Source organism: Oryctolagus cuniculus, chromosome 2 (assembly GCF_964237555.1).
Source record: "Oryctolagus cuniculus chromosome 2, mOryCun1.1, whole genome shotgun sequence".
Classification (NCBI taxonomy): Eukaryota; Metazoa; Chordata; class Mammalia; order Lagomorpha; family Leporidae; genus Oryctolagus; species Oryctolagus cuniculus.
The window spans coordinates 35,984,468-36,006,197 of record NC_091433.1 but is presented as its reverse complement, the minus strand read 5'-3'; the positions used below and the strand labels follow the sequence as shown (position 1 = coordinate 36,006,197).

Below are 21,730 nucleotides of genomic sequence, written 5' to 3'. Positions count from 1 at the left end.
ATATCATGGACACTGGAAAATAAGTGGTTCTAAAGTCTTCCATAGCCTAGGCATCTCATTTCAAGAGCCTCAGGTGGTCACTGATATCATACATAAGAGTTTTAATTGTTAACAAGAGTCACTGTGCACTAACTCCCCATGCAGGACCTCTGTCCTCAATGAGTTGTATTGAGAGTTAACAGTAAAACCAGTTCTCAAATAGTGTGTGTGTGTGTGTGTGTGTGTGTGCGGAAATTATTGAAATCTTTACTTAGTACAGACTTGGTCTTCTGTGTGCAAAGTTACCTGAAATGAATCTTAATCTTAATGGAGAATGGGACTGGTAAGGGGGCGGGGGGATGAGGAGGGGTGAGCGTGTGGGAGGGAGGGCTGCTATGGTGGGAAGACTAACCATATTCGGAAAGTTGTACTTATGAAATTTGTATTCCTTAAAAAATAAATTTTAAAGAATTAAATTTAAAAAAAGAAAAAAGAAATGGTTCTGCACTTGGGCTGTAATTCCTGCCCTGCACGGGGGAACGGGGAGCAAAGACCTAATGAAAGAAAGAACACGCTCTAATCTTGTATACATGCTACTGATAGACATCTGGGGAAAAATGATGACATTTGTGAATGGAACAGTCTTTACCTATGGGATGCTTTTTAGCAGGATCTATCTAGTAACCTAGAATCAATCATGCTGACTAAACATGAGGTCTATGAATTTACAGTGCATGGATGGACCTTCTGGATGGGAGGTGTGACTCCCACTCGTGGCTTTGAGACATCGTGTATTAATCTGAACCCGGAGTCAGTCAGTGCTGCAAGAAAGAATCTGAAAAGCAACACCAAGGGTCCACAGCGCCCCTGCTTCACAGGCGCCTTAAATTTTTTAGCAAAGCTAATAAGGGCACTTCTCTGATTCATGCGAGTCTGATTTCACAGTGTGACCCTCTGTGCTATCCCAGAGGTAATAAGGCAACTAACAGGGCAAGCCGTAACCTGGCAGAGTTTATTCATAGTGCATCCAATCAACAAAGGATTAATCTGCTGATTAGATAAGAAGTCCGTAAGGGGCAAACTAAAGAGGTTTCACAGTAGACCAAGATCAGAAAAAGATGCTCATGCTTACAAGTAAACTAGAAAATTTCTGGTCAAAAGCATGAGGAAATGCCCTTCAAGACTCGCCATATTGGTTGCTGGCAGAGTTAGAGAGAAATTCTAGCCTTTGGGTGGGTATTTGGTACAGCAGTTAAGTCACCACTTAGGATGCCCATATCCCATACCAAAGTGTTGGGGTTGAATCCCAGCTCCTCTGCTTCTGATCCCAGCTTCCTGCTAATGCACATCCTAGAAGGCACAGGTGATGGCTCAAGTACTTGGGTCCCTGCCACCCAGGTGGGAAACCCAGACTGAGATTCTGGCTCCTGGCTTTGGCGTGGATGGCGTGGGCATCTGGGTAGTAAACCAGCTAAAGGACGATCTCTCTCCGTCTGTCTCTATACCCCTCTGCCTTTCAAATAAAATGAAAATAAACAAAATTTTTAAAGCACTTGCAAGAATATGAATACTCTTTAAAAAACTTACCTGTAATATTTATTCACTTTTGGTGGGAATGTAAAATAATTTCAACAATTATTTACCATTATTTTACCCCAAAATAAATCCTATAATCTAGATACCCCATTCCTAAATATAAACTGTAAAGAAACCCATGCACATTCTTGCACCAGGAGACAAAAATGTTCATAGTAACACTATTTGCATCAACTACAGAATGGAAGAATAATTTTAAGTATAGTAAAAACAAAAAGCATTAAAGTAATAAAAATAAATGAATTACATATAACTTGGGTGAAACTTAAAATCATAATATTAAGTAAAATATAACTGAAAACTCAAATATACTTTCCTATTTTTATGAAATTCTAGATCAAACAGAACACTGTTGTTCTAAATCAACAATTTAATAATAAAATGTTTAGGATACAATATGTTTGTTGATGCTATCTTAAATGAAGAAATCACAACACAGTTTAGGACTGTCATTCATGTACAGATATCCAAAGACATCCAGGCCCAAATCCTCAGAAACTGTATATATATATTACCTTACCATGGCAAAAGGGACTTCGCAGATTAATTCAGGTAAGAATCTTGAGATGCAAACGCCATCCTGGATATATGTGTGAGCCCACTGTCATCACAGGGATCCTTATAAGAATGAGGAAGAATTGTCAGACAAGAGATAGGGTGATGGAAGCAAAGATTCCAGAAAGAGAGGTTGGAAGATGTCGTGCTGCTGGCTTTGAAGATGGAGGAAGGACAATGAGCCAAGGAATGGTTAAGCCTCCCAAAGGCAGAAAAGGCAAGGAAATGGCTTCTTCCCTGGAGTCCCCGGGAGACACATACAGCCCTCTGACTCCAGAAACCTAAGATAATAAATGTGCACTGTGTTAAGCTTGCTAGATTTGTGGCAATTTGTTACTGCAGCAACAGAAAATGAATACACTATGAGAAAGCTAAGAGGCTGCAAGAGTGCAGTTCTGCCCAGATGCACTCGTATTGATTCACGGGCTCGTGTAAAAGTTCAGTGGTGGCTTCACAAGTATCTGCCTTTTGCACTTCTTCAGTTACATAACTTGTTCTTTTGTTGGATATCAAATATTACACTGAAAACCTTCTATATGCATGCACACCAAAGATGAATGGAGAAGAGTAGCAGGTTTGGGATGAGGCTAAGAAGGTGGGTCTTCCCCCCGATACGCTGCATTTGAGACATAAAGGAACATTCAGGAAGAGAGGTGCAGACAGCAGAGAAGGGAGTCTGGAGCTCAAGAAAGGAGTCTAACACCTTCCAGGTAGTAAGTAAGCCAATGGTGGAGTTACATAGGCAGAGTGTGTAGCCTGGAGACTAAGTCCTGGGTGAGTCCACAATTACAGAAGGATGGAAGAAATCTAAAAAAGATCGAGGGGTGCACTGCTGTGTAGAAGAGACCATAGAGTTATTGGAGAGACTATCTAACATGTGACACAAATATTTAGTCATTTGGACAGGCATTTGATGTAGAGGTTAAGCAACTGCATTCTACATCAGAGTGTCAGGGTTCCATCTTCTTTCCAGCTCCTGACTCCATCTTCCTGCTAATGGGCCCTGGAAAACAGTGGGAATGGTTCAAGCAGCTGGGTTCCTGCCAACCCACATGCGAGACCTGGATTAAGTTCTCAACTTCTGGCTTTGGCTCAGAGTTCTGGCCATTGCAGAACATTTAGGGAATAATTCAGCAGATGAGATTCTCTCTCTTCTTCCCTCCCCTCCCCTCCCTTCCCTTCTCCTCTTCTCTCCTCTCCTCTCCTCTCCTGTCCACTTCAAATACCCCTCTCCTATTTCAAACAAATACAAATTTTGAAAATAAATATTTCATAATTTATGTGCATATACTTGAAAATTATAGTGGTATGATTTTCAAGAAACTCACTGCTAACCTTACTAGTAAGATATTTGCTATATCTAATGTACCAGACCCTGGTTGGATCTTACTAACCTTCCAGAAGGGCCAGACTAGTCCTGCTTGTCTCTTCATGAAACCTCAGCCATCAGACTCACAGAGGAGTAGAGAGCAGGCTGAGCATTAGGAACCTGGTTTGCTGTACCAGTAGGACCCAGGTAACTCAAAAGCACCTGTTTTCTTACCTTTGACCTCTTGCACTTATCTGCAGGATGTAGCTACATCTGAGGTGGAGACTTCTTCAGATGTGATGTGATGATGTGATGTGATGTGATGTGATGTGATGTGATGTGATGTGATGTGATGTATGTGTGTGTACATGTGCACAAGCATATTGTGGCAGCAACCACTCTTCTCAAATTTTAGGGAAATGATGAGTACTATGAGATTGTTCCTGTCATTGCTCTTGTCTCTTCTGTCTGTCCTGTTTATGACCTACATGTCCACAGATGCTACTAAGCTATGGCCTTTTCACCACACTGTTGTCTGAAATTACATCCGTCCACTCTCAGAGCTGCATGGAAATCATTGGTGAAGGAAATGGTGAACATTACAACCAGTTCTGCAGAAAGTAAAGCAATGGCTGTGACTGTGGGAGCAGAGCTGACATACAGCACGTCAGTGAGTATTTTCCACTTGGTATGTGCAGACCATATTGGGTCGATTGCTTTTTAGCGCACTGTGTGTTGAAGTCAGTCTTTGTCACTTTAAGTCTGACACTGCAACTGCAAAATGCAGCATTTACCCTCTGAAGCGTCATGCCAATACCTTACTGTGTGCAAAACATCTTTGTTTTCACTGCCACTGAAGGATATTAATTTCTTATGGAGAATGAATTAGCACCTCAGCATCTTAGTATTCACAAACATTTTAAACATTTATTTGCAAGGCAGAACAGAGACAGACAGACAGACAGAATTCCTGTCTGCTGCTTAACTTCTGAAATGCCCACAACAGCCAGGACTGGGCCAGACCAAAATATGAGCTGGGAACTCAACCCACATCTCCCATTGGGTGATGTTACCTGCTGCCTCCCAGTGCTTGCATCAGCAGGAAGCTGGAATCAAGAGTTGGACCTAGGGCCGGCACTGTGGTGCAGCAGGTTAATCCTCTGCCGGCATCCCATATGGGCACGGGTTCTAGTCCCGGCTGCCCCTCTTCCAATCCAGCTCTCTGCTGTGACCTGGGAAGGCAGTGGAGGATGGCCCAAGTGCTTGGGAAGAAGCGCCTGGCTCCTGGCTTCAGATCGCCACAGCTCCGGCAGTTGTGGCCATTTGGGGAGTGAATCAACGGAAGGAAGACCTTTCTCACTGTCTCTCCCTCTCAGTGTCTGTAACTCTACCTCTCAAGTAAATAAATAAAATCTTAAAAAAAAAAAAAAGAATTGGACCTGAGGATCAAACCCAGGTACTTCAATATGAGTGCATCCCAACTGGCATCTTAACTACTAGACCAAACACTGCTCTCATACAAGTTCTTTAATAATGATGGCCTGTGTCTATTTTCTCCTTTACCACTCATTTCCTTTCCTTTAAAATCTGACTTAAGGAAAGGGGCTAACTTAGAGTAATAATTTAGACATTTGTACTGAATAGTACATATGAACATGTTTTAGTAATTCAATTATAAAATTTGAAGTAGCAAAATATTTTCCTACCTTTAAACAGCATTTGAAATTAAAAACTGAATGTTGTATTAACATTGTCACTGTGGAAGCTCATATAGGAAACAGCATGATGCCATCTGTTGGTGAATTCTTGGATATTGCTCGTCTCTTTAGTATTTTAATGTTGAGATTATCCATGTTCATTCATTCAATTATATTAAGCAGTTACTATGTGCCAAGAACTACACTATTATTAAGATAAATAAACATGATGACCAATCAAACCTTAATTTAAGAAGTTTGGCATGCATATTCTATTCCTAAGTCAAGAATTTCCCACAATTGTACTGAAGCAAAAATAGTGTCATAATTCGACATTTTAGGGAACTATGGGAAATCCATTGAGCTAATCACTTTAGTAAGCCTAAAATCAGATTTGGCAATACTAGATCTCTTTTTCCACAATGATTTTGTGGGCCAAACCAAACAAGGTACTCCTTTAAAATTCTTAGCATTCCTTCATTCCGATGAAATAAAATTAGAATCATCCTGCTAAATACTAGATATTTGCAGAGTGATTTACTTAGATCAAAAGCTTAACAGAGGCAGGCATTTGGCCTGGTGTTTAAGTTGCCACTTAAGACACCCACAGCCCTCGTGGGAGTACCTGCACTTGAGATCTCGCTCCACTGCCACTTCCAGCTTTCTGTTACCGTGTACCCCAGGAGGCTGCAGGTGATGGCTCAAGTATTTGGGTTCCTGCTGCCTATATGAGAGAACTGGATTGCATTCTTGGCTTCCAGCTTTGGCCCCAGCTGTTGCAGACATTTTGAGGAGTGAACCAGTTGATGGGAGCCCTGTCATCCTACAATCCATAGCCCACATGGCACCATTATGGGTCTTGAACACAAAAATCAAATATCAAATCATATCTCATCCTACCCCAAATCCATCACTGTTTCCTATCCTGCTTTAGACATGTTTGGGTCCTGCACGATCTTCCTCTGCCTTCATTTCTAGTCTCATTTCTGTTCACTTTGCTCCTTACCCATTCCTTTTGGGTCACTCTGGCTTTCTAGATCACACCTAACTCATGCCCTTCCCACAGCCTGGAAATCTCTTTCCTTAGACCTCAGATGTATGTGTAGCTTATCCCTCCCAGGCTCTGTTCACATGGCACAGCCATCCTACCCATATAGACTATCTCCTTAGTCCCTATCCCAATCCATTCAGTCCTCTTGCCCCACTTCATTTTCCTTCCTGATGCCATCACTACCTGAGAGGCTAGCTTGTATTTGTCTGGTTTTGGTCTGGCTTCTTTTCTAGAGGGTAAACACCAAGAGAGCAGAACTTAGAATGTTTCTTAGCTCATTTTTTTTAAAGTTTCTTTACTTACTTGTTTGAGAGGTAGAGTTACAGACAGAGGGAGAGACAGAGAGAAAGATCTTCCATCTGCTGGTTCATTCCCAAATGGCTGCAATGGCCAGAGCTGAGCCGATCCAAAGCCAGGAGTCAGGAGCTTCTTCTGGGTCTCCCACCTGGGCACAGGAGCCCAAGCACTTGGGCCATCCTCCACTGCTTTCCCAGGCCATAAGCAGAGAGCTGGATTGGAAGAGGAGCAGCTGGGACCAGAACTGGCACCCATATGGGATGTCTGAACCATAGGCAGAGGCTTAGCCCACTACAGCACAGCACCCCAGCTCATTTGTTTATTTAACATGGTCTCACACAGAGAAACATGCCAGGCATTTGGAATCTCTCAATAATTATTGCATAAATAATTATTCATGAATAATATTTAAATTACATAAAAGGGATTTTGAAATATTCAACAAAAATGCATGCTATGAGAATATCATGTATGGATTTTCAATTTTTTGCATTAAAATAAACTTATCTTTTAAATTCATTTTCTATGACTTATTGAAATACCTCATACAATGACATGAATAAAATTTTTAGATTTTATTTATTCATTTATTTATTTGAGAGACAGAGAACTCCTATTTAGTGGTTCACTTCCCAGACGCCCACAACAGCCAGGGTTGCAACAGCCTAGAAACTCAATCCAGGACTCCCACATGGTAAGCAGGAATCCAGCTACTTATCACTGCTACCTCCCAGGGTCTGTATCAGTAGGAAGCTGGGATCAGCAGCTAGAGCCAAGAGTTGAGTCCATGTGTAAATTATTCCTATTTTGAGTCATTTTATCAGCATTTAAATAAATCTGATCTGATCATTCCTCTGGTTTGGAAAATGTCACCCCTCATATCCATCAACAGCTGATGACGCAGGAAGGAAAAATGACCATTCCTTAACAGATGCTACAGGGAGTCAAGGAAATACCACTGTGCCCCAGATTCTAAACAGGGTCAGACTAACTGCCAACCAGCTGCATGGCGCCTGGGGTGATAATCTTTAGAGGGTACCAAAACGTCAACAACAGCAATTCAGAAGTAAAGGTGCCAGATAACTCAGGTCTGCACACAAGACTCCATACCTAACCAGTAAAGCATATTTATCCACTTTCCTCAGGAAAAATAATGTTCTAGGATAGACATTTCAGAGCATTCTTTGTCGATCTTGTCTAACCCAGTGTAGCCTAAAGAATTTCCACTGGAAAGCAAGCCAGGGTTAACCCATCTCCCCTGTGACGCAGACTGACTTAACTCTAGAACAGAGAGAGAGAGAGGAGAGGGAGAGAAAGAGAGAGAGAGAGAGAGAAAAAGAGAGAGAGAGAGTTTTCAAGACAGCAGGGCTTCTTCTACACCACCCCCATTTCTCCTTTGTGCCCTTCTATGAGTCAATACAGTATTGTGCTTAAGAGTACAGACATGAGGAGCTACCCTACCTAAGCTGTCTCTGACACATAAAAGCTCTGTGGATGCAGGCAGTTACTTGGTCTCTCTATGCTTCAGTTTCCACTTAAAAGCACCTGCCTCATACACTTACTGTTAGGATTTGAGGAGTTAATATATGTCAAACTCTTAAATATTAATTATCGTTATGGTTAGTCACTATTGAGACTGATATCTTCACCTTCAAGATAGAACAGAATAGGGGAAAGAGTGTCCATTTAGAGAGGAAGTATTTAAAGTTAACTTTTATAATGTTCAACATTTAATTGATTGAAATGATCAGTTTCCCAGCATCTTCTCTCAGGGATTTTATGATCTTATAAAAAAATGTAGAACATACTTTGCTACCAAAAATATACTATGAAAAAAAAAAAACAAGAAAAAAATGCATAGTTTTACATGGGTCAGGATGGTGTGGCTTACAATGCTTTATGTCAATGACTGATGTGAAATGTTAAGTTTCATTAAAAATCATCTCATGAAAGAAAATTTTCTCATATGAAAGAATACTCATGACATTATTTAGAGGGACAAGCAAATTATGAAACAGAATGCAAACTCCAATTTGAATCTTAAATCATAAAGAAATGTAAAATGAAAAAAGACTGTAGAGATAACATCTAAATGCTTACAGCAATTATCATGGGTGGTTTTCTTTCTTTTAAAGATTTATTTTTCTGAAAGGCAGAGTTACAAAGAGAAAGAGGGAGAGACAGAGTAAGAGATCTTCTATCTGCCGGTGTATTCCCTAGTTGGTCACAACAGCCAGGACTGGGCCAGGCTGAAGCCAGGAGCTAGGAGCTTCCTCCAGGTCTCCCGCGTAGGTGCAGGGTACCAAGCACTCGGCCCATCTTCTGCTACTTTCTCAGGCACATTATCAGGGAGCTGAACTGGAAGTGAAGCAACTGGGTTTCAAACCAGTGCCTTATGGGATGACAGCATTGCATGTGTTGGATTAACCTGCTACACTAAAAGGCTGGCCCCGGTTTTCTTTCTTGTTGATACTTAAACCATCTTTCAATATGTTTTAATAGGCATGATGCATGATTTCTAAAACTGGAGAAATATCATCAATAAATATATCATTTTTTAGTAATGGGATCTTAGAGATGTTCTATTCCAGTGGCTCTCAGTTTGAGAGATATTGGCTCCCCCAACCCCAGGACACTGGGAAACGTGGGTGGGGACTGTCACATTGACTGGGATCCATATTGGCACTTAGGGTCAGGCATCCTAAGAGTACTAAAGTCCTTCACAACAAAGGCTTATCTTATCCAAAATACCAAGTCAATCCTATTGACAAAATCTCATCTAGCTCATCTATTTCACAGTCTAGGATATGGAAGGCCAAAGAAGTGAAAGGCTCGGGGTTAAACACAGCTAGTTAGTTCTAAGTTAAAACAGAGCTTAGCTCTTCTGGTTCCTAGATTAGTGCTTTTCCCACTTCCTTTCTTCATGGAAAACGTAAAATTTGAAAGGGGTTCGGTGAACCGATAGCAAAGTAGGTTGAAAAACAGCCACCCAAAGATACCCAGTCCTAATCCCTGGAACCTGTACTGTATCTCATAAGAAAAAATAGTCTTTGTAGATATGATCAAGGCTTGTCTTCATTTGGGCTACTGTGACAAAATACCATATACTGGCTGGCTTAAACATTTACTTCTCATCATTTTGAAAGTTGGAAGTCCAAGGTCAAAGTGCTGGCAGAGTTGGTGTCTGATGAGGGATCTATTTTCCTAGTTGCCAATAACCACCTTCTCAATGTATTCTTCCTCTTTCTCTCTCTCTTGCTCTTTTTTTTTTTTTTTTTTTTTTAAAGATTTACTTATATTTGGAAGGCAGAGTTACAGAGAGGCAGTGGCAGAGAGAGAGAGAAAGAGAGGTCTTCTATCCACTGGTTCACTCCCCAGATGGCTGCAATGGCCGGAGCTGCATCGATCCGAAGCCAGGAGCTTCTTCCAGGTCTCCCAAACAGATGCAGGCGCCCAAGGCCTTGGACCATCTTCTACTGCTCTCCTAGGCTATAGCAGAAAGCTGGATTGGAAATAGAGCAGCTGGGACTTGAAACAGCATCCGTATGGGATGCCAGCATTGTGGGTGGCTGCTTTACCCACTACGCCACAGTGCCGGCTCCCCTCTTTCTCTCTTTTTAGGGGCACTAACCTCACCTTGATGGTCTCGTCTAACCCTAATTATCTCCCAAAGGTCCCACTTCAAAATACCATCACAATGGAGATTAGAGTTTTAATATGAGTCTGGGGGGAGATGCATTCAGTTCCTGAGGATCCTGACATGCGGACATCGTCGTGAATTAGCTGAGTCGGCACCTAATCCAATCACAAGAGTCTTGGAAGGAAGAGGCAGAGACCTGCTGTTCCCTCGCTGCTTTTCTCTGCCATTGTGCTGAGTGTGCCTGATTCCTTTCCTCACTATGTCTTCTCCCAAGACTTTCAGGATCAAGAGTTCCAAAACTGTCCTATTGTTCAATAGATTAGGATGAGAATCGGTAATAAAATCAGGTAAAACTCCAAGAGGAGACCTTGGAGAAGAACCAAGCTGGGTCTCTAAGGACTTGCACATGACATGATTGCCTATGTTGTATCAAGGTCACTATAAGCTCACCATAGCAAACTGAAGAGGCCACTACTCTCTGGACAGTAAGAAATGTTTTATTGGGAGGTATGATTTTGTCTCTCTTCTTTTATATATATATGCTGTGTACTAGTAAGTTGGATCAGTAATGACCAGGTGAAAACATTTTGGAGAAAACAAGACGAAGGAGATTATACAGCCAGAAGAGGTGAGACCAAGCCATGAAGACAGGGATCGGAGTGACATAGCCACACGTCAAAGACGGCTTGCCGTAACCTAAAGTTGGAAGAAGCAAGGGGCCCCACAGAGAGCAAATCTGCTCACCCACAGATTCCAATAGGACGAGGCCATGAAAGAATGTTCTGAAATGGGAATGGGGTCTGAGGAGCCATCATGAACCAAGAAAGGATGGCAGAATGCCTGTGCATGCAACGAACATTCAACAGGCAGATTGCTGATGAAACTGGTATACATGGAGCTCATGGAAGATACACTCTGCCCAAATTGTTCCATAATTTCTCAGCATTTCTAAAGGCTACCAATTCAGGGCATTTAATTTAGAAAGATCAGAAAGTCTGACACAATATGCTAGTCTCTATTTGCTTTCCTATATTTGCTGTCTGTGAAATATAAACAAACCACAAAAACGAAATATGTGAAAAATAACAAATTTAAATCTCATGTATACACTTCTTCTCCACTGAAAGGCAATTTACATAAGACACAAATATAAACAACATCTGTGTATATCTCCAGTAATATATTAAATGATGATGATGCTCCCTTTAACCAAAAATGTACTTATGCATTCAAAATTGCCATTTACATAGAATTTGAGGGAAATACACATTCTTTTCCAATGGAAATTACCCTAATATGTTTTAAAATATGTAAACATGCCCTAGATATATCAGACTGGTATTCGTGAAGTATCACACATGTTCAAAGTTTACCCAAGTAATTATGTCTTGCAGTTTTTAAAATGGAATGTAGCTCTAAACACACACACATACTCACTCTACATCATACACACACAGAGTTCAGAGTTCAGATTTCCATATAGTGTTTGTGAGATTCCTTCTTCGGGTGATTAAGACACTGAGGATTTTAATCAACTTTTTCAGGAATAAAACATGCAACTATTGGTAGCAGCAAAAGGGACACCAGTTTTATTACACACTGTCTGAACCCCTGGGACTTATTCATTCAGGTTCCTGAGGCCTATTATACAAGGACATAGAAGGAGTGGGCTTGGAGATACTGATACCACCATCCACAAAGTCATCTTTTTGGAATGAACACCCTCAATTGTAGATGGTATCAAAGCTCAATAGTGGGGGCCGGTGCTGTAGTATAACAGGTAAAGCCTCCACCTGCAGAGCTGGCATCCCATACAGGCACCGGTTCAAGTCCTGGCTGTTCCACTTCCAATCCAGCTCTCTGGAAAGCAGTAGAAGATGGCCCAAGTCCCACACCTGGGTGCCCACCAGCCAATTGGGTTGATTGACCTCTCCCCTTTGGAGGTGGGTTGAAAGCCTGGGACACGGTGTGTCCGACCCTTCTCTTCAGCCCTGGCCTCTTTCCAGGAGGGGGCTTGCTGTAGCCCTGCACCTCCAGGACATGTGGCCTTCAGGCCACCTGCCCTATGCTTCCTGGCCTAGATGCTCCTCCACGTGGCTGGTTCCTGGTGCTCGGTATGAACCCAGATTTACCTCTCTCCCTTAATAAAGCTCTCACTCTTCTATGCATCTTTCTCACTAAATAAAGCTTAAAATGTTGAAAAAAAAAAAAAAAAGATGGCCCAAGTCCTTGGACTCCTGCACCTAGGTGGGAAACCCAAAAGAAACTCCTGGCTCCTGGCTTCGGATCAGCCCAGCTCCAGCTATTGCAGCCATTTGGGGAGTGAACCAGTGGATGGAAGTCTCTCTCTCTCTCTCCAAATCTGCCTTTCAAAATCTTAAAGAAAAAAAAACAGTTCAATAGTGAGCATCCTCCTTACCTGTGACTCTCCTCTTGCTCAAAGTAAGTTTTCTCTCTTCTCCTCCATCTTCTCTTCTCTCATTCTGTCCAAATAAATCACCAATATCCTTTCTTCTCCAAAGACTATCTGCTTGGAAGAGGAAACGATGTGAGTGCACTGATTGACTGCATGAGCTCTGAAGCCACATGGGCCCGAGTTTGGGTCCTGGCCTCCACACTTAATAGCAGTGTGACCTCGGGCAGGCTACTTACCCTTGAGTCTCAATTTCCTTATCTGTGGAATGGGGAAGACGAAACAGTGCCAACCTCACTCTTGTGTTGACAGAAGGCTTTAATGAGTCGTTAGCACAAAGTAGCCAGATGCCTCCCATCTGATCCCAAGGAGGGCCTTGAGCTTGATACAAGACGCACTGTCAAGCACAAGCACATTGCATGCGAAGAGCTCGGAGCACAGCCAGTACATCCCTGTTGCCTTTGTGTCTGGCACATGCAAACCTTTCTTGGAACTACTTAGCCATGCAAGCTTCAACAGCCCTCAGGCACACCCCCAGCTCTCTGTATTTCAAATAGAAATATGGAATGGACCTGCTAGCCATGCAGGACTGCCACATTGCAAGGAACTGATCATGTACACACACTCTCTCTTCTTGCTCTAATTAAACCTGGTACCAACTCAGCCTGATGGAAGTGTTGTACCTTGTTGTAGACCTGAGTCACCCATTGGTCTCTCCCCCGATGGTGCTTACCTGCATTTTCACCTTAGCAACTCCTATGTTCTGCTGTACCCCGTGCCACAACCTGACCCCGTGACAGTAACTACTGAATAAGTGAGAGCTGTTTGTGAACTAACTACATCGCATCTAAATGGCACCAATTATAAGAAAGTCATGATTTTAGAAACCAATAATAGAAATACTTCCGGTTATACCATGACATGTCATTGATTTTTATTATACATTCTGACTTCAAAGATGTCAAAACGTGAAAATAATGTACAGTCTAGAATCTGCAAAAAACTATATTATTATAAGAAAAATGGATGTGTGCATAAAAAGGCACTTAGTGCCTTCTCTGATTAGATAGAAAAATGTTTTTTATGGATGCAGAAATAAATTTGAATATCAGTAGGCATAAACTTATAAATGGCATCCAATTCTCAAATCTCCTCTAAACTATCCATAAGTAGTCATTTCCCATAGGCACTGTCATTTTTCATGTTCCATTTGGTGACTGATTTTTGGTGTCATCAACATTTAATTCCCCTTTGAACACCTTTTATTTAAATAAGCTCAATTATTACTCCCTTGCTCTAGCTCTAGCAGTACCTTCTTCTTCCTATTTCAAGGGTATTCAAGGACCAGAATCTCCTTCTCTCTCTCTCTTTTTAAATCATGACAGTAAAGGCAAGTTATCAGATGCGCAGTTCATCTCCTAATGCTAGGATCTGTTCTGTGTGATTAATCCCAGGGGCTCCAATCTTAGGTCTGAGGCTCTAAGCAAAGAGGATAGAGCTTCTCCATCTTTGCTTCACTTCCCCCCAGAAGTATTCCTGCAGATTATTTTGGGGCTGCTTCTTCTCAAAGGCACCCCTTCACTGCTAGGGGTTTCTGGGCAGTGGCTCTACTTATGATTAATTATCCTGAACCCAACTTGGACCCTTGGCTTTCTGGCTCTTAGCTGAGTAGCCAAGATATTTCTCTCGAGTGAGATAGTTGGCTTCAGTTCTAATTAATGATCAGTCGTTATCAGCTTAGTTTAGACTTTTTGCTCTCTGACTTTTTGGCTGGGTAGCCTAAACACTTCCCAGATCCAAAGAGCTGGCTGAAATTTATGTTTCTTTTTTTGGCACCGTCTTGATAATTCTGATGCTTTCCCGGATCTGGAGAAAGATTTTAATTGTTTACAGTCTTGATTAATGGATTTGCTGTTGCTTTGATAGTCCATCATTTATATGGATGATAAGAAGCCAAAAAACAAATGGGCATTTTATATTACTCTTCTGGGATATTTTAGGCAATCATTTTAAGGAGTTACTGTTTTGTTTCCTTCCCTATTACTATTAAGTTACTAATAATTTTATTATAATTGAACTTTAAACTATCACTACTTCTAACTCCTCTCTCCCTGTGGTACTTATTATGCTGTTAGATTTCTCACTGTTGTTTCAACAGCATCCTTTCCCAGAGTCTTCTGGTTGTATATCTAAAGTTGGCAGCTCACTAAGACAGTAGGGTATCAGTTTGCTTGCAAACACAGGCATTCTTATCACTTCCTTAGCATCTATCACAAAATTCAGTGAACCTTGTCCTCTTACCCTATCAAATAAATGAATCCCTTAGACTCCATAATCACTCTTGGGTTAATTACTTCATTTGACCAACTAAATCATTCTTATTTAAAGTGGAATCCCAGGTTCATTTTCACTAACAAATTTTATTTCTGCACTATCAACTTGTTATCTAAGTTCTAGTTTGTGTCAGTTCTTCTTCTTGATATACAGCTATTATTTATTTATAAAGGCTGTTGCTGTTGTGAATTAATGCACTGTTAACCTAGCCTAGATATCCTCTGCTTTCCAAGTACTTGACTTTGACAAAAATATATCTCTTCCATGCTAGAATTCTCCGTATCTGCTTTCTTGGTTTCCCAAGGGAAAAGAATGAAAAAGAAAGTACACAGAGTTTTTGAGTAAGGTGACAGCATCAGTTATTTTCTATTTCCAAAATAATTTTTGCTTATGCAGTTTCATATGACATTTTCTTGACAGTGACCCTAGAAACCTAAGTTTGCTCTCAGTTATGTTTGGTGCCTTAAATCAACAGAGGCCTGACCCTACAGCTGATTCATTTCTGTTTTCCATTTCAACTACCTCTCTTTATTTTCTGTCTGATGCTCACAGAAATTTCACACATGGTGGAAAGCATTTCTCCCTAAGTTCACCCAGTCTCATTCTTCTTGAACCTTCTACTGCAATCGATCCCATTGCCGCTTCCCTCCTTCTGGAAACCCAGTCCGTCCTCCCTTGGCTTGCATGACCCTGCAAGGTCCTACCTCTCCTCCTTCCTCTTCAATCATTCTCCTTCTGTCTCCTCCACAACCCCCTCTTAATCCTCCCGAACTCTAATGCTACACCACTCCAGGGGCTGTCTTGACCTTTTGCTACTCAGTCCCTACACTTCTTCCAGACGCACAGCCTTTCCCAGCTTCAGCCATCTTCTCCACCCTGAGTCCATGATCTAAGCTCAGTGCTTTCACCTGAGTTCTGATTCATGTTTCTGTTTAGAAAACGTCCTCCTAAAAACCCTATCATCTCACATTTCTCTTACTCATTTACTTAACCAACATTTGTTGCATGCCTGTGAGGTGTCACATACTGTGCTGGGCCCCAGAGACACAGGGCTCACCAAAGTATACTATGTCAGCACTTGAAAGGCTGACAGCAGCCCAGCAAAAATCTGAGATAAGGACTCTATCCAATCACTGCTAAGTCATGGCGAACTAAAGCAGAGCAAAGCAAAACAAAAACATACTGTTCTTCTTGTGCCCCAGATTTGCTTTTTTTCTCTTTTCCAACTCTCTATTTCCCCTCGGTAATCCAAGTTGTAATTCCTGATCCCAATCTTTCTGTATTAGTCAGATTTCTTCTGTAATAATCTATGTAACAAACATCCCCAAATTTCAACAGTTTATAAAAAGCATTTATTCATTGGGTCTGCCAGTGAGTTTCAGCTCTGTTGATCTCATCTGGGATGAGCTGGGTTCATCTGCATTTTCAGTTGGATTTAGATCTACTCCGTAGATCATTTTTGGACCCAGAGTAAAGAAATAACAGCTCCCTCCCTGGAGCACGCTCCTCTCATGGCACAGGATGGAAGGTTCAGGAGTGTACCTAAAAATCCTCCATCTGGAACTAGTCACAAAGCCATCCCCAGAATCAGCAAGACAAGAAAATTCTCTCTTCCCCCAGTGACAGGAAGAAGAAGAAAGGGGTGAATATCTGCCAAACAATAATTTAATCTAACTCCTATTTTTTTCTCCTTCATCATCACTACCAACCAACCAACCAACCAACCAACAAGTCCCATCAATTTTTACTTCTGTGAGTCTTATATTTATTTGTTCCTCAGCCAGCCATTCACTGCTCCCGCAGTTGCACAGTGGATCTTGATGCCTTACGTTTCTCTCCTTCCAAAACCAAAAATGTCAAACTGTCCCCCAAAGTGACCAGACTATTTCACATGGATACCAGAAATGGATGAGCATTTCAATTGCTCCTTTTCTTCATCGGCAGATTTATTGTTAGGATTTTTCTCACTTTTTTTCTTTTATGACATTCTGATAGATGTGTAGCAGTTTCCCACTTTGGTTTTAATTTGCATTCCCCCAATGATTAATGATGATGAACATATTTATCAATTTAATATCTTTATGTCTCCTTGGTAAAGTGTTCGATAAATCTTTTACCATTTTTATTGCTTATTTTTTTCTTTTTGAGTTTTGAGAACTTTGTATATATTATGAGTTCCAGTCTTTTGTCAGATATTTATTTTGCAAAAGCAGTACTATCTCAAAGTCTGACTGACTTGTTTTTCATTCTCTTAGCAGTGTCTTTTGTAGAGCAGAAGGTTTTTTTCCTAATAGATTTCATATTTTATCTTGTTCTGAAACCCTCTTTTCTCAGGGCATCTTGTATGGCTAAAGTTCCACAGAATACATTTTGGAAGCTGGTAAGCCAAAGTATACCTAGCATATAAATAACTAAATATATTCAACTTTCCAGAACTACAAATGTCAACAAGCAAAATGATCTTTGTCACTGTTATTTTTATTATGAGTGAATGTCTTTCATTTACGCCTTATCATACATGTGTGTATGTATAAGCTGTGCATACATATTTTGTGTATAATTTTCTATTATATTTGGGGTTGTTGCTATTGTTTTTGTTTGTTAAACTCTGATTTATCTAGAATTATTTTGAAGTTATATGTGAAGTAATAATCCACTTTTTCCAGATGGATACCAAATTATCTCATTGTGATATAATAAATTATTCATAACATCTTCACTAAACCTTACTATATTTGGGAGTATTATTTTTATATTTTTAAATTCAATTGATCAGTTTGTCAATTTATAAGCTAGTATTATACTGTATTAATTATTTTAGCTTCAAATTATATATTTTCTTAACATGTTTATATTTGTAATTGGCACTTAATAATTATATGTATTTTGGAGATTTGGTGTAATATTTGAATACATGTTTACAATGTGTTTACACATCAAAGCAGAGTAATTGGATACATATCACCTCAAACATTTATCAATTATTTGTATTGGGAAGATAAAAATCCTCTCCACTAGCTTAATTATGGCCAATCATAGTTACCCTGCTGCACTACAGACAATAGAAGCTCTTCCTCCTGTCCCTGTTACCCACCTCTCCCCCTGCCCCAGCTCCCCAGTCTCTGGTACCTACTATTCTTCTTGCTACTTTTATAAAATCAATAGTTTGGCTTCCACATATGAGTGAGAACATGCAGTATTTGTCTTTCTGCTCCTGACTTGTTTCACTCAACACAGTGTCCTCCAGGCTTACCCATGTTGCCAGGAATGACAAGATTTCATTCTTTTTTATGGCTGAGTAATATACCATTGTATACATTGTTCCACATTTTATTTATCCACTCATCCAGGGATGAACACCTAGTTGAATTCCATGTCTTGGCTATTGTGAGCAATGCTACAATAAACATGGGCATGCAGGTATCTCTTCAATGTAATTAATTTCATTTCATTCAGAAATATATTCAGTAGTGGGACTGCTGGACCATACACTAGATCTATTTCTACATACTTCTTTCCCCAATGGCTATACTAATTTACATTTCTCCCAACAGTATGTAAAGTTTCCCCTTGTTCTGAAATCTTGCCAGCTTTTTGATTATAGCCATTCTAACTGGTGTGTGATGATATCTCATTGTGATTTTGATTTGCATTTCTCTGATGATTAGTGAAATTGAGCATTTTTTAATTTGACAAAAGTTTAGTATCAATTTTTCTTTTTCTTCTGTTCTTATTTTTGGTGTCATGATTAAGAAATCTGCATAACACAAGGCCATATAGGTTTTTTCCTGTGTTTTCCTCCAGAAATGTTAGTCCTAGGTTTTACATTTGTAGTTAATTTGTGTATAAAGTGAGATGCATGGGTCAAGCTTCATTTTTTTGCATAGGGACATGCAACTATTTCTCCCTCTAATAAAATATGCACATTTCTGCTTAAATGACTTTCGTCAGCATCCACCCTTTTATCCTGGCTCCTTCCTGGTTAGAACTTCCCATGTTGTCTACTGCTACCAGCCAACACTTTTCATCCTCCATTCTCTGATACTATACAACTCAATTCATTTTACTCCCCACAACCTCCCAGACTAATCAGTGTCCTCATTGTTTGCAATGGCGTGGGAGCTGTTGTTTCTGGATTCCCAAGGAAGGTCAACTAAAATATATCTCTGGAGCTACAAGATGGATATTGAAAGAATGGTGTTTCCTGCCACCAGGGCTGCTGAGCTAAAAGAGCCAAATGAAGACTATAAGAAGTCAAACACATACGGGGAAACAATGGAGAGCTTGACAATAGCTCCCACCCTCCCAGATCTAGACATTGAAATATGACCCAGTGTCATACTATGGCTGTAAGGCTGGGAACATCTAAGCCGTTAGCAGACAATCCTACTACAAGATGCTCAGCCTACAGACAAAACCAAGAAAGTGGTGGAAAAGTTTTCAGTGCTTCACGTCTGAGCCTAACTTGGTTTCCCCACTCTTTTTCTCCCTCCGTAGTCCCTTTGGTCTTTTGGGTTCTTTTCCATTCCTGGCCCTTCTCTTTCTCCTTCTCCATCTTTTCCATCTCCAGCCTCTTCCCCATCCCTACCCTTTCTTCTGTCTCCTTTTCCTCCCCCTTCTTCTTTCTTTGGCTTTCTTTTGGCGTTTGAAGCTGGAGCAGGGGCTGGCATTGTGGCATAATGTTCAAGCCATCATCTGTGATGTCAACATCCCATATGGGCAGGTTCAAATCTCAGCTCCTCCACTTCTGATCCAGCTCCCTGCTAATGTGCCTGGGAAAGCAGTGGAAGATGGCCCAAGTCCTGAGGCCCCGGTACCCATGTGGGGGACCCAGAAAAAGCTCCTGGCTCCTGGCTTTGGCCTAGCCCAGCCTTGGCCTTGGTGGCCATTTGGAGAGTGAACCAGTGAATGGAAGATTCCTCTCTGTCTGTCTCCCCCCACCGCTTTCTCTGTGACTCTGCCTTTCAAATAAATAAAAATAATCCTTTAAATGAAGCTGTAGCAGGGGCAGGTGCTTGGCCCAGTAGTTAACATGTTTCTTGTGATGCCTACACATCCCTTATCAGAGTGCCTGGTTTCCAGTCCAAGCTCTGCTACTGATTTCAGCTTCTTGCCAATGCAGATGATGGGAGGTATCAGGTGAAGGCTCAAGTACCTGTGTTCCTGCCACCTACACAGGAGACCCAGATCAGCTCCTGTCTTCAGCTTGGCCCATCCATGGCTATTGCAGACATTTGGGGAGTATACCAGCAGGTAGATGCTCTCTCTTGCTCTCTCTCTCTCCCCCTTTAAAATACACAAAATTTTAAAAAATAAAATAAAATACTAGAGCAGCAAGTTACGTAACCTATACTTGTGAGCTAAAAATGAAGGAAAAGTCTCCTCCTCATCAGACTTCAGGGTGAACCGTCTACAAACACACTTAATGACACAGGTATGAATTTCCTCAACATCATACTATTTTTTTGGACAGGCAGAGTGGACAGTGAGAGATAGAGACAGAGAGAAAGGTCTTTCTTTGCCCTTGGTTCACCCTCCAATGGCCACCGCAGCCGGCGCGTTGCGGCCAGCGCACCGCGCTGATCCGATGGCAGGAGCCAGGTGCCTCTCCTGGTCTCCCATGGGGTGCAGGGCCCAAGCACTTGGGCCATCCTCCACTGCACTCCCTGGCCACAGCAGAGAGCTGGCCTGGAAGAGGGGCAACCGGGACAGAATCCGGTGCCCCAACCGGGACTAGAACCCGGTGTGCCGGCACCACAAGGCGGAGGATTAGCCTAGTGAGCTGTGGCGCCGGCCCACATCATACTATTTTAAGAAATCAAATTAAATCTGACTCCCAGAACACATACTTTAAGATGGTGAGAAATTTAATTAAAACAGTTTAATTAGAACAGTGCAGTGGAAGCCAATATAGTCTAAATGTGCAGCTTTTGAGAATTTGGCTTGATTAAAAGGACTTTTAGAAATTTAAGTCAAGAGGATCTTGCAATGCTGCAGGTGACAGGATTCTGCCGGCCGGCCAGCCTCCAGCTTGATCCTGGTGGAAAGACATAGAAAGGCAGGGCTTGGGGAATCCCTGATTCTCACTTGAGTCACAGTGGTCCTCCCTGGGCTCAGCTGTGTGGTATTAACAACCACAGGGGAGACTGGGTGTGGAAAGGGACGGTTTGCAATTTCCTTCCTATATTTGCATCTGGGCAGTCAGCAGCTGGAGAAGGCTAGACTGGAGTAGAAAGCCTTACTTCCCCTCCTGGGCCACTGGTGGAATGCTCTCCTCTTCCACCTAGGCCTTGCATCTGCCCCTGGCAATTTGAATTCACGACATCATAACCTTTCAGAGAGGATTTGCACTGTTTGTTTTCAGATTTGACAAGTCACGCGACTGGCATCTTGCCGTCAATCAAGGGAAGATTCCCTTTTCCTGATAACTTCTTTTCTCATACTGCTGGAATCGATTTGAGAACTTCTCCGAAATGTATGTGCATTTATGCATGGCTTTATGCTGGACCTTTTCAAGATTCACACTGAGGGGACATCACGTGATGAGACCCCTTTCTGTCTCCAGTTCTATGGAGGGCAATCTTGTTGCTGGGATTCCAGTGGAGGCTGACACAATATGTCCTTCTTCATTTTGAGGGAGAGGGAAAAATATCTAAGTTGATTAAGAGCCGACACGTGGGGCCAAGCATTGTGGTGTAGCCAGTAAAGCTGCCACCCACAATGTCAGTATCCCATAGGAGTGCTGGTTCGAGTCCTGGCTGTTCCACTTCTGATCCAGCTCCCTGCTAATGTGGCTGGGAAAGCAGCACAAGATGGCCCAAATCCTTGGGTCCTTGCATTCACATGGGAGACCCAAAGG

At 41.6% G+C, this 21,730-nt stretch overlaps 1 long non-coding RNA gene across 1 annotated transcript in view; it reads right to left on the bottom strand.

Annotated features, from left to right (window-relative positions):
* Nucleotides 1–380: 380 nt before the first annotated feature.
* The window catches only part of LOC127486899 (uncharacterized), a 34,113-nt gene continuing 12,763 nt past the window's right edge, over nucleotides 381–21,730 (bottom strand). The window contains exons 3-5 of the long non-coding RNA XR_011386220.1: nucleotides 20,027–20,157; nucleotides 12,544–12,651; nucleotides 381–2,193 (exon numbers count right to left, since the gene is read on the bottom strand). This is a non-coding gene — a long non-coding RNA (uncharacterized lncRNA). The remainder of the gene's footprint in view (nucleotides 2,194–12,543; nucleotides 12,652–20,026; nucleotides 20,158–21,730) is intronic.